Below are 11,561 nucleotides of genomic sequence, written 5' to 3' on the forward strand. Positions count from 1 at the left end.
TGTTGATGCTCGATGTGATCTTTCACTCTTTGAACCTTTTTCTTCTTGATATGTCCTTCTATCTTGAGATTTGAGGAGTGGTAAGTCTTGCCAATGCTTTACAAGATATGGTATGATTCATTTCTTCTTTCGCTGGGGTTGGGTCCTGGCGTATATCCTCTTCTTTTGATGTTTCTTGATCCTTTTCTTCCTCCTCTTCACAATCTATGTAAAATAATTTCTTCTCAACACACTTATGGCCTTTAGTGTATTTCCTATCACAACTGTAACAAAGCTCCTTTTCTATTTTTTCTTCCAATTTTTGTGGTGTCAACCTTGTAGGTTGTGGGAGGCTAGGAGCAACAACACTTCCATCTCTATAGTTATGAGTGGTCAGCTTCCTTGTTTCCATAATTTTGCTTTCAATTTTTCTTGCCAACTTGAATGCCTTCTCCAATGAATGAGGTTCCCAAAGGTGAACTTCATGTTGGATGTTATCCTTTAAAATCCCTATGAAGACTTCAATCATATGCTTATCTGGAATATCATTTACCCTCATATTCAATTTTTGGAGGTCCTCAATGTGCTCTTCCATTGAACCCTTTTGTTTGAGATTTATCAATTGGCTAAATAAGGTGTTTCTCTTTGTATCCTCATAATGTGCTATCATTTCCTCTGTGAAAATTAACCAGGTGACAAGTGTTTTACGAAAACAAAGCCCTCTATACCATACAAACTGATTCGTTTCTAAATATAAAGATGTAATACGTACCTTTTGTGTCTTTTTAACATCATGTAGATCAAAATATTGCTCCATCTATAGTATCCAAGTTACCGGATCCTTGCCATCAAACTTCCTCATATCTACCTTTTCGTCATTAGGAAGCCTTTCTTGTAGCAACTTTGTCCAACCTTCCTTCAAACCTTCCCTATTTTTCTTCAAATATTCCATGTTTCCTTTTGATTTTGATTCTATACCATCGATCTTAGCTTCCATTCCATAGATAAAATCATTTATCTTAGCTTCGATCACATTCTTCAAATCATCCATCCAATTTTTCTTACTAGGTGTTTCTATTTTCTTGATTCGAGTCATTCTTTTTCTTTCTTTTAGGAGCTTGATATTGAAACGATTGTAACTATGTAATTTCAGATCTCCAAGTTCTGAAATTTCGTCCTTTGGTAGCCCTCTGAGTCCTCTTTTCAACCTCACAATTCGGATTGATATTGGATTCTTCAAGAAAGAGTTATGCCAAATCTCTTACGATAATCTGATTATAAATTGGTTCAGTAGAGCAAACTTTTACGAATTTCCACATGTCCCTGTTTCAGTCTTCGACTCTAAAAATGATACCTAACAAATTATAGTTCATGCAATTTTTGTCACTTTCTACAAAATTTGAATCCAATGCTCAGGGAGAAAGTTATGATGATTTTCCCAAGGTCACCTGTTTGAGATGGAATTCGGGAGCCTGCAAAAACCCATACTTCCTTGGATCATATCTTTGAAAATACAGCGAAACAAGATCTGAAATTTTTCAGGAGGTTCATCACGACTTTAGATCAAATGGGTTTTAATTTTAGCTTCTAAAACTTCGTAGAAAAAACGTTATGAGAAAATCCTATGATGACTTGTTTGAAGCAGCGAAACCCTAGAATCCAAAGCTATGATACCAAATGTTATGTAACCAACCCACAAAATAGAAGAAGATATAGATCAATGACTTCAAAATAAGCCTCTTCAAAGGGGAAACCTCCTTTACATTACACAGATTAATAATTCTTGGATGATACAAATGACAAAACCTCCTTTCTATATATAGGAGTCTAAGGGGTCACAATATAATCAGAGTCGACATAACAATAATAATGTAAGGGCACAACAATAACAATAGTGGACTTCTATGGGGCACAATAATAACAATATGAGGACTACATGGGCACAAAAATACAATAAAGAGTTTGCACTAATAATAATAAGGGGCTAAACTAGTAGTATAGTGACCTAATGACACATCTTCATCCAATCATCACTTCAGAGGCGTCACCTCCTTTAAGGTACAAGTGAACTTTGATATCCATATATTCAAAGGTCAAACAGATGCAGATGTTGTAGATAAATGATATAATCTACTCGTAAGTTCTTTTTTGGTCCATAGTTTCTTCGATAGGGAGAAGATTACTTTTGCAAAGCTCAAGGCTGGCCCACATGTCAAGGATTGGTGAGAAAATTACAATAAGAAAAGGGATGAGGAACCACTCTATTTAGAGTCACCCCCTCTTCGAACTCTTTCCAAGACGCTATCAAGGAACAATATTACTTTGTGGGGAGCTATGAGGACAAGTACATATAGTGGACGACACTACGTCAGCAAAGGGACCAAGATGTGCATGAGCTCACAAATTCTTTTCATACTCTATGCACAAAGTTGGGTATCAAAGACTCTGAGCAACATGTGCTGCTCAAGTACCATGGATTTCTGCACAAATACATTTAGAAATAAATGGAATTCCTAGACATCTCCTAACTTGGTGAAACATACTAATATGCTGCCAAGATTGAAAAAAACTTTAAACAAAAGAATTGTTACTTTGGATCTACGAATCAGAAGTAGGGAAAGAGCACCCCCAAATTGCAGAACAAAGGAAAATCCAAGGTGGAGCGACCCAAGAAATCCCATCGAAGCCGCAAGAAAATAATGGCACCACAAAGACGAAGAAGGACACAAGAAAGTGTTGTGAGTTCCACAAGAGCCCCACTCACAACACAAATTAGTGTCGCAACAAGCAGTCATTGGTGGTCAAGTTAAAAAATTTAGATTTTGATGAATGATCTGATTCTGAGCTAGAACCTGACAAGGGGAAAAATAAGGGGAAGAATATTATTGATAGAGAACCAAACGCCACCATTGTTACCACCAAGGTCCATAATATTGAGCCCGAATATCTAGAAGAGGGGGAGTGTCTCTTCCACTCACAGATGTGCGTGAAGGGTTCTTCACTACATTTCATTGTCGACAACGGGAGCCAAAAGAACCTCATTTCAGAAGAGGTTGTGAAATAGTTGGGCCTATCGACCACACCACACCCGTAGCCATACACCATCGAGTGACTTCACCAAGGATAAGATCTCTGGGTTAGTTAGTAATTTCACCTTCCCCACATCATCAAGCCCTTCAAGGATGAGGTACTCTGTGATGTTGCTCCTCTTGAAATTGGTGATGTATTCTTAGGCCATCCATACTTGTGGAAGTGTCATGTTGTGTATGAGTCGAGGCCTCACATTGTTATTATTATTTTAGGCAATAAGTTATACATGATACCAAAGGTAGCCCCGCTTACGACCATCTCTTTGATCGCTGCTAAGAAATGCAATAAGATCATATCCCAAACCAAAAAAAATATTTTCCTTTTTCTTCACTCTTAATTTAAGGGGAAGATCGTGGCCACATCCATGGCCCCGTGGGAAAGGTTCTCCCACTCATTAGAAGTAGGTGGATAAGTTTGTGTAAGAATACAGGGACACCTTATCCTCACCCATAGGGGCGCCCTTACGTTGTTAGGTCAAACATTCGATCAATCTAACCCCCAGATCACCTTTATCCAATGGGTTGATATACCACCACTCCATTCTGGAAAATGAATATATCAAGCAATAGATTCAGGAGCTGTTGTAAAAAGGGCACATCTGACCAAGTTCCTCACCTTGTGGGAGCTAGATTGTACTTGTACAGAATAAGGATGGGACCTGGAGGTTTTGCATTAATTATCGAGCACTTATCAAAATCACAGTCAGGAAAAGGTATCCAATCTCACCGATTGATGACCTTCTTGACTAGCTCAAGGGGGCCAAGTATTTCAGCAATATCGATACGAAGTCTGGCTATCACTAGGTTCCAACAGATCCCACAGATGTATGGAAGATCACCTTCAAATCCAAGGAGGGCCTTTTTGAATGGTTGGTCATGCCTTTCAGATTAAAAAATTCCCCTACAACTTTTATGAGGCTAATGGATGCCATCTTACAACCCTTCACCAACTCGTTCGTGGTTGTATATGTTAGTGTCGGTCTTGAAGCCCTCCATCAGCGATCAAAGCTCTTTGCATTTGCATAGGTAGGTGTCTCATCAGTGTCAAGTTTTGCATCTCGTTAGGCATGCCATAACTCTGATGGAGGAGCTGGTCTATTTATATCCCTCTTGGCTTTGCTGGATCAGGTCATATCAGTCATTAAGTTCTTTCAAGCTTGTCTTGTTTTGTCTTGAGGTCAAAGTCTTAGGTCTAGGGTTTTGGTCATTTATCTCTGCAAGGTCATGTCTCTGAAAGTCCATGAGTGCTCGGCAAGCCAGAGGGAGGAATTGTAAACATGTTTCTTCGATATTTTTATCTTGTACAGTGAATTTTCACCTTCGATTTAAAAACTTTGTTTTTAAAGCCAAGGTCATTTTTTTAAAATTTTTGTAAAAAGTGATGAAATTTCAAAAGACTGCAGCAGACATCATGAAAACCCTGGTCCCCTTGCCGAGATCCCTCAGATGATCTACCTGCAAAAAGAATCAAGAAAAAGCACTAAAAGAGTCGATTTCAGGCAAAAGGAAGCCAAAAAGTTAGTTTTATAAAGTGTCAAAGATAAACTTTAGAAAGTGGGTTTGAGCATTAAATTTTTTCAAATGGAGTTTATAAAAGTTCAATTTCCCTCATATTAGTCTCATTGTGCATCCAAAGCATGGTTGAGAGAGAGTGAGCAAACATCAAGAGCATTGGGCGAAAATTGGTCAAGGTTCGAGCTCAAGACAGGCACGCGAACCGTCAGGCCAGGCGCGCGACCCGTCAGGTGTGCGCGACCCGTCAGGTGTGCGCGACCCGTCAGAGGCCATCCATCAGTTTAGTTTTTGAACGGGCGCGACCCGTCAAGCGCGCGCGACCGTTGGGAGGGGCGCGCGACCCGTCAACCTGTTCTCTGCAATCTCCTTTCAAATTTGCTCAATCTTCCTCCAAGTCATCGAATTTGTTCAAGGTAGGCTCTCTACACATCATTTTGGTGGTTGGTTATGAATGTAAGCCCTCATGCTTGTGTTTTAACCTCAAATCATGCAAGTGAAAAGACACTATATGGTTGCATTGTTAATGTTTAAATGTGCTAGGGTTTGTGTTGTTTCAAGGTATTTCCCTTGGTAAATTGTTTCCCTCCTTCCCTTTTTACTCATATTTGCATTCATATCTATTTTCCCATACTATTTTATAAATAAAATGCAAACCCTCCCTTCTCCCTAATCACTAAAAATGCAAACCCTACCCCTCTCCCAAAGCATCAAAAAACTCAAATCCTAATCTTGCTGCACCATATGCATGTGTAAACACAAGAATTTGTTGGTGAATATGTAAAGAGTTTTGTAAATATGTTTCCATATCTTTCCCTGTTAATGCATGTATTCATATTCCCATGTGTTCACTGTTTATACATGTATTCCTATTGCAGTGATTTTGTAAATGATTTCCTATATCCTTGTTATGTACATGTATGCCTGTATATATGCAAATATTTGTTTGCAATGTATTCCCTAAATTCCCTGTTATTCATATATTCCCAATTCCTTGTGCAAGAGGTCCCTCCCCTAACATTTCCCTCATGTCATTGTCCCCTTGAAACAGCATAGAGTTCAGCACTTTTACAAGCAGAAACAACAGTACATTTTGTCCACTCTGCTCCTCAAACATGTCAGAAACCGAAACATATGAGCAGAGTGATGACCAAGCATCGGTGTCAGAGGTTGAGGTATAGAGGAGACAACATAGAGGTGGAAAAGGTTACCATCACAGGAGAGAGGAGCCTACTTCTTTGGCAGGTCTACAAGCTTGTCCTTTGGCAGTTTCTTGCTTTCAGTACATGTCCTGTTATGAGTTTTGTGAGAGGATCTCTCGGATTCAACATCACCGAGAGTTGGCCCGCCTCTTTGTCTTGCACTTGCATGAGGGACATGTTAACCTTGCTGGGGTGGATTTCATTTTGACACCCGAGATCATTGCACAGGCTACAGGGATTCCAAATGTCGGGGAAATTTGGAATAAGCTTAAGGTATTGGATACAGTTCACTTTGAGCCTTTTGTCCGGCCACCATTCATGAGACATTTGGCCGGTGTGTTTCCTTTCAGGTTCCTCCGGAGTCAGTATGCCCCCATGTTGAGACTCATTATGCTTTATTTCACCTGTGAGGGCAGATTTTCCCAGGTATACTCATATCACATTCGCCTCTTGATGCACTTCACTCGAGTGCGGATGATGAACATCCCGGTCTTCTTTTATCAGAACATTGAGAGGATGGTCTCCGTCATGCAGAGGAAGAGCCCGGCCCAGCAGTACATGAGCCTATGTCATTATGGTTTGATTCAGCTCGTAGTCTTGCATCAGTTGGCTTAGCAGGGCATCTCATGGGAGGAGTTCATTTCCCGTGAGTTTTTCACAGCACCACCCCAGCCACATCCTGAGGTCATTCAGGAGGAGGGAGGACCATCTCAGTAGCCTGATATTCCGGTCACTCGACATGTTAGTTCCTCACCTCAGCTCACTTATCAAAGAGGCAAGAGGGCCTTGTTTGCAGCAGCTCGGTGAGTACTATCTCCACAGCAGGTGGAAGGGGTCTCGCCTTCATCATCGGCTCAGCGAGTGTTATCTCCACATCAGGTGGAATGGGCCTCGCTTTCTTCACCAACACAGGTACCAGAGAGGGGCAAACAGCCCATGATTGATGAGGGTCCATCAGGAGTTCCCGATATTGAGTTTGTTGACCTTGAGGATAGTTCTCCTAGCCAAGAGGCAAAGGAGATCATTCAGCATCTCAGAGCTGAAAATGATGCCTTGCAGAGGAGATTAGAGGGGGCATAATGGACCATCACCTACCTTGAGCAACGCAACAAACAGTTGGAAGATGAGCAGGCACTTGATGAGTTATGGAGGATTCGTAGTGACCGAGTCTTGAACCGAAGAAGACCCGGTGATCCATTGCCCACTGACCGAGAGTCCATGTTCATCCAGGAGAACGCACACTTGGAGAGGCTGTTGGCTAAGGCCAACCAAGAGAAGAAATTGCTGAGGAACATGAAAAACCATTACTAGGCAAGAATGCATGTGTGCAAGGCCAAGATGAAAATGTTTCAAAGGCGGTTGTCCGAGGCCCTTAAACGGAAAAAGAGCCCGGCCCAGCAGTACAGGAGCCTATGTGATTATGGTTTGATTCAGCTCGTAGTCTTGCATCAGTTGGCTCAGCAGGGCATCTCATGGGAGGAGTTCATTTCCCGTGAGTTTTTCACAGCACCACCCCAGCCACATCCTGAGGTCATTCAGGAGGAGGGAGGACCATCTCAGTAGCCTGATATTCCGGTCACTCGACATGTTAGTTCCTCACCTCAGCTCACTTATCAAAGAGGCAAGAGGGCCTTGTTTGCAGCAGCTCGGTGAGTACTATCTCCACAGCAGGTGGAAGGGGTCTCGCCTTCATCATCGGCTCAGCGAGTGTTATCTCCACATCAGGTGGAATGGGCCTCGCTTTCTTCACCAACACAGGTACCAGAGAGGGGCAAACAGCCCATGATTGATGAGGGTCCATCAGGAGTTCCCGATATTGAGTTTGTTGACCTTGAGGATAGTTCTCCTAGCCAAGAGGCAAAGGAGATCATTCAGCATCTCAGAGCTGAAAATGATGCCTTGCAGAGGAGATTAGAGGGGGCATAATGGACCATCACCTACCTTGAGCAACGCAACAAACAGTTGGAAGATGAGCAGGCACTTGATGAGTTATGGAGGATTCGTAGTGACCGAGTCTTGAACCGAAGAAGACCCGGTGATCCATTGCCCACTGACCGAGAGTCCATGTTCATCCAGGAGAACGCACACTTGGAGAGGCTGTTGGCTAAGGCCAACCAAGAGAAGAAATTGTTGAGGAACATGAAAAACCATTACTAGGCAAGAATGCATGTGTGCAAGGCCAAGATGAAAATGTTTCAAAGGCGGTTGTCCAAGGCCCTTAAACGGAAAAAGAGCCCGGCCCAGCAGTACAGGAGCCTATGTGATTATGGTTTGATTCAGCTCGTAGTCTTGCATCAGTTGGCTCAGCAGGGCATCTCATGGGAGGAGTTCATTTCCCGTGAGTTTTTCACAGCACCACCCCAGCCACATCCTGAGGTCATTCAGAAGGAGGGAGGACCATCTCAGCAGCCTGATATTCTGGTCACTCGACATGTTAGTTCCTCACCTCAGCTCACTTATCAGAGAGGCCAGAGGGCCTTGTTTGCAGCAGCTCGGCGAGTACTATCTCCACAGCAGGTGGAAGGGGTCTCGCCTTCATCATCGGCTCAGCGAGTGTTATCTCCACAACAGGTGGAATGGGCCTCGCTTTCTTCACCAACACAGGTACCAGAGAGGGGCAAACAACCCATGATTGATGAGGGTCCATCAGGAGTTCCCGATATTGAGTTTGTTGACCTTGAGGATAGTTCTCCTAGCCAAGAGGCAAAGGAGATCATTCAGCATCTCAGAGCTGAAAATGATGCCTTGCAGAGGAGATTAGAGGGGGCATAATGGACCATCACCTACCTTGAGCAGCGCAACAAACAGTTGGAAGATGAGCAGGCACTTGATGAGTTATGGAGGATTCGTAGTGACCGAGTCTTGAACCGAAGAAGACCCGGTGATCCATTGCCCGCTGACCGAGAGTCCATGTTCATCCAGGAGAACGCACACTTGGAGAGGCTGTTGGCTAAGGCCAACCAAGAGAAGAAATTGCTGAGGAACATGAAAAACCATTACTGGGCAAGAATGCATGTGTGCAAGGCCAAGATGAAAATGTTTCAAAGGCGGTTGTCCGAGGCCCTTAAACGGAAAAAGAGGACCAATCCACTCTATATCTTGGCTGAGGCTTCCCTCAAATATCAAGGCACTAATTAGTCCAACCACAGCACAAAACCCAAAAATTTTGAGAATTTTGGGTGAATTTTGACATTTTCAGGCAATTTGCAGGTTTTACCCATTAACGGGTCTAAACCCGCGCGCGACCCTTCATCATGGCAACTCCTTTTGGCGAAAACTCAGCATTTCTAGATTTTTCATGCAAAGTTACATATGCCCATGGATGGACTTGAGATTTTGTGCATTTTTGGTCCCCCAAAAGGTCAAAAAACTACCAAAAAATGATTTTCTGGCCCTTTTTTGAGTTGCAGAAACTAATCTTGGGAGAATTACGTTTTGACAGGGCAAATGACCTCCAAATTCAAAAATTCCAGTTGGGTTGGAAAGTAGACTCATATACCTTTCCAACAAGCCCACTTTTGCTCAATTTGGACACCTACAAGTGCCTAAAACATCGCTCCAAAGGCGCACGACCCGTCAGGCAGGGGCGCGCGACCCGTCAGACAGTTTTTGCCAGATTGCATTGTACAGCCCAGAAAATGCAGTTTTGACCCAGTTTGAATTTTTGGGGTGGAAGATGATTATCTTTGATGTAATTATTATAACTCTAAGACACTTTTACTCTTGTTTAACACTTCTATAAGATTCATTCATGTAAAGGGTAAATATTTAATGAATGGATTGGTTTCCTAGCTTATAGAGGCAAGTTGTTTTGACTGCCTAGATTGTAGTGCTTAGTTTAGAAGTGGTTGAAACAGCTCCTAGGATAGTAAGCTCGACCCATGGAGGCAGGTAAAGAGGTTATATTATCTATATTATGTACTTTCTTGCTCATTTTCATGGTTGGACTCTTGAGGGAGAAGCTATCATTGTATTATTTCACTTGTATCTCTGCAATTTTTGGCTAAGGAAGACCAGCGTTTTGCAGTCCTTTTTGGGATTCTTGTGGTTTCATGTATTGATGGAGTGCTTCTTAATGTTCTTGTAAGTGTGTTATGTGATTCATCTCCTTTCTTTCCTTCTGCATATTAAACAAATGAAGTGTTAAAGTAAGAATTCATGCTTGCCATGCTCTGCTTTTAAATTTGTTTAATTTCTATGTTTTCTACTGTTTAAGGAGAATTCAAAGTATTATTTGCTCTCCTTAGCTCCTCACCGGTCTTTTCCATCCACTCACCTCAATCAAAGGCATCAATACGGTCTCCTACCTCGCCCCAAAGAACCCCCTGCAGAAACTGTGTCAAATCCCCGCACCCAAAATTGCAATTCCTCAATTTGCCACCAAAAACCCAAAAAACCCCAAATCAACCTTTTTAATCAGTTTACTAGCCTAATATCAGTGTTACCTTGTTGGTCATCTCATCCCATTGAAGATCTGCCGAGATTGACCGGAGAGAGCCTTCTGTTGCCCCGTAGGGCTAGCTACGAGGCTAAATGGTTTGATGTAGCCTTGAGGTTTACCTTTCTCAGCCTGAGGTGAAATTTCAAGCGCTAACATACTGGCGACCATACTGGGGAGAACAAACTAATCGTTTGCTCATTGATGTGTTATTTCATAAGTCTTAGACGGAGTCTGAAGATACGTCAGGTAGCCTTCGAAAACGCTCTTGTTTTACATCAGCGTTAGTAGATAAACGCTGCTTCAGTCGATCTCCGTGAGCTTGTGAACGTAGCGCTTCATTGGCATTTTACCCCAGTATATTTGTAAACTTTGAACTTTTGGATGATTAGTTGAGAATTTTCACAGGCCGAAATCATTCACTAGCGACTCCTTCACTGAAAAATCTAGAGATCAATGCTTCATGGTGACTTCACTGCAGAGAGATCAGTAGCTTTGAGATTTTCAAGATGGACCGAATCACAAGAATATATGCTCCCTTGAGCCGAGATCACATTCCAGGTTTTCCGAATAAGATTCCGAAGGTAGATTGGTCAAGGAATTTGCCTATATTTAATGATGATGGTAAGAAGGATGCTGCTTTACATATAGTTAGATTTCATATGCATATTCGCAAGTTGAAGATGGATTTTCCTGAAGATTGCTTGATGAAGATATTCCTGGCCACTCTGGAAGGTGCAGCTCAATCATGGTATGAAAGTTTGCCACCTGCATGTATTTACTGTTTAAAGGATTTTCATGCCTTGTTCATTGAAAAATATCAAGCATCTTATCCATCATTAAATTTGGTTCAAGACTGTTGCAAGCATGCTTATAGTTTTATTGAAAGCCTTGAGAAATATTATGAAGATGATAATTTTATGGATGTTGAGATCATGGAGGCTCTGTATGAGAATCCATTTCAGCAGCACACAGAAAACTTAGAGGATACCCATGAAGATGATCAGAAAATTTTGCAGCAGAATCAAGATCAGCAGCTTGAAGATGGCCATATGGCTGAAAATGATGAAAGAGAGGGTTCTATTTCAGATCTGCCCACAGAAGAAGACAGCATGCAGGGTAGTCAAGATTCATGTGATGCAATCAAGTCAACTACTTTAGAACTAGATTCAGATTGTGATGACCAAGCATACCTTGTGCTGAAGCCCATCAAAGAGAGCTCTACTGTTGAGATCATAGACAGAGTTTTGGATTCAGATGTTCATGAACAGCAAGGTGAGATCTTTGTGCAAGTGATGAATCTCCTTTCAATAGCTCAGTAATAAATGATAGTTTGAGTGC

The sequence above is a fragment of the Pinus tabuliformis genome, chromosome 4_2, assembly GCF_031772625.1.
Source record: "Pinus tabuliformis cultivar Carrire ecotype Pingquan chromosome 4_2, CPIR1, whole genome shotgun sequence".
NCBI classification, from domain to species: domain Eukaryota; kingdom Viridiplantae; phylum Streptophyta; class Pinopsida; order Pinales; family Pinaceae; genus Pinus; species Pinus tabuliformis.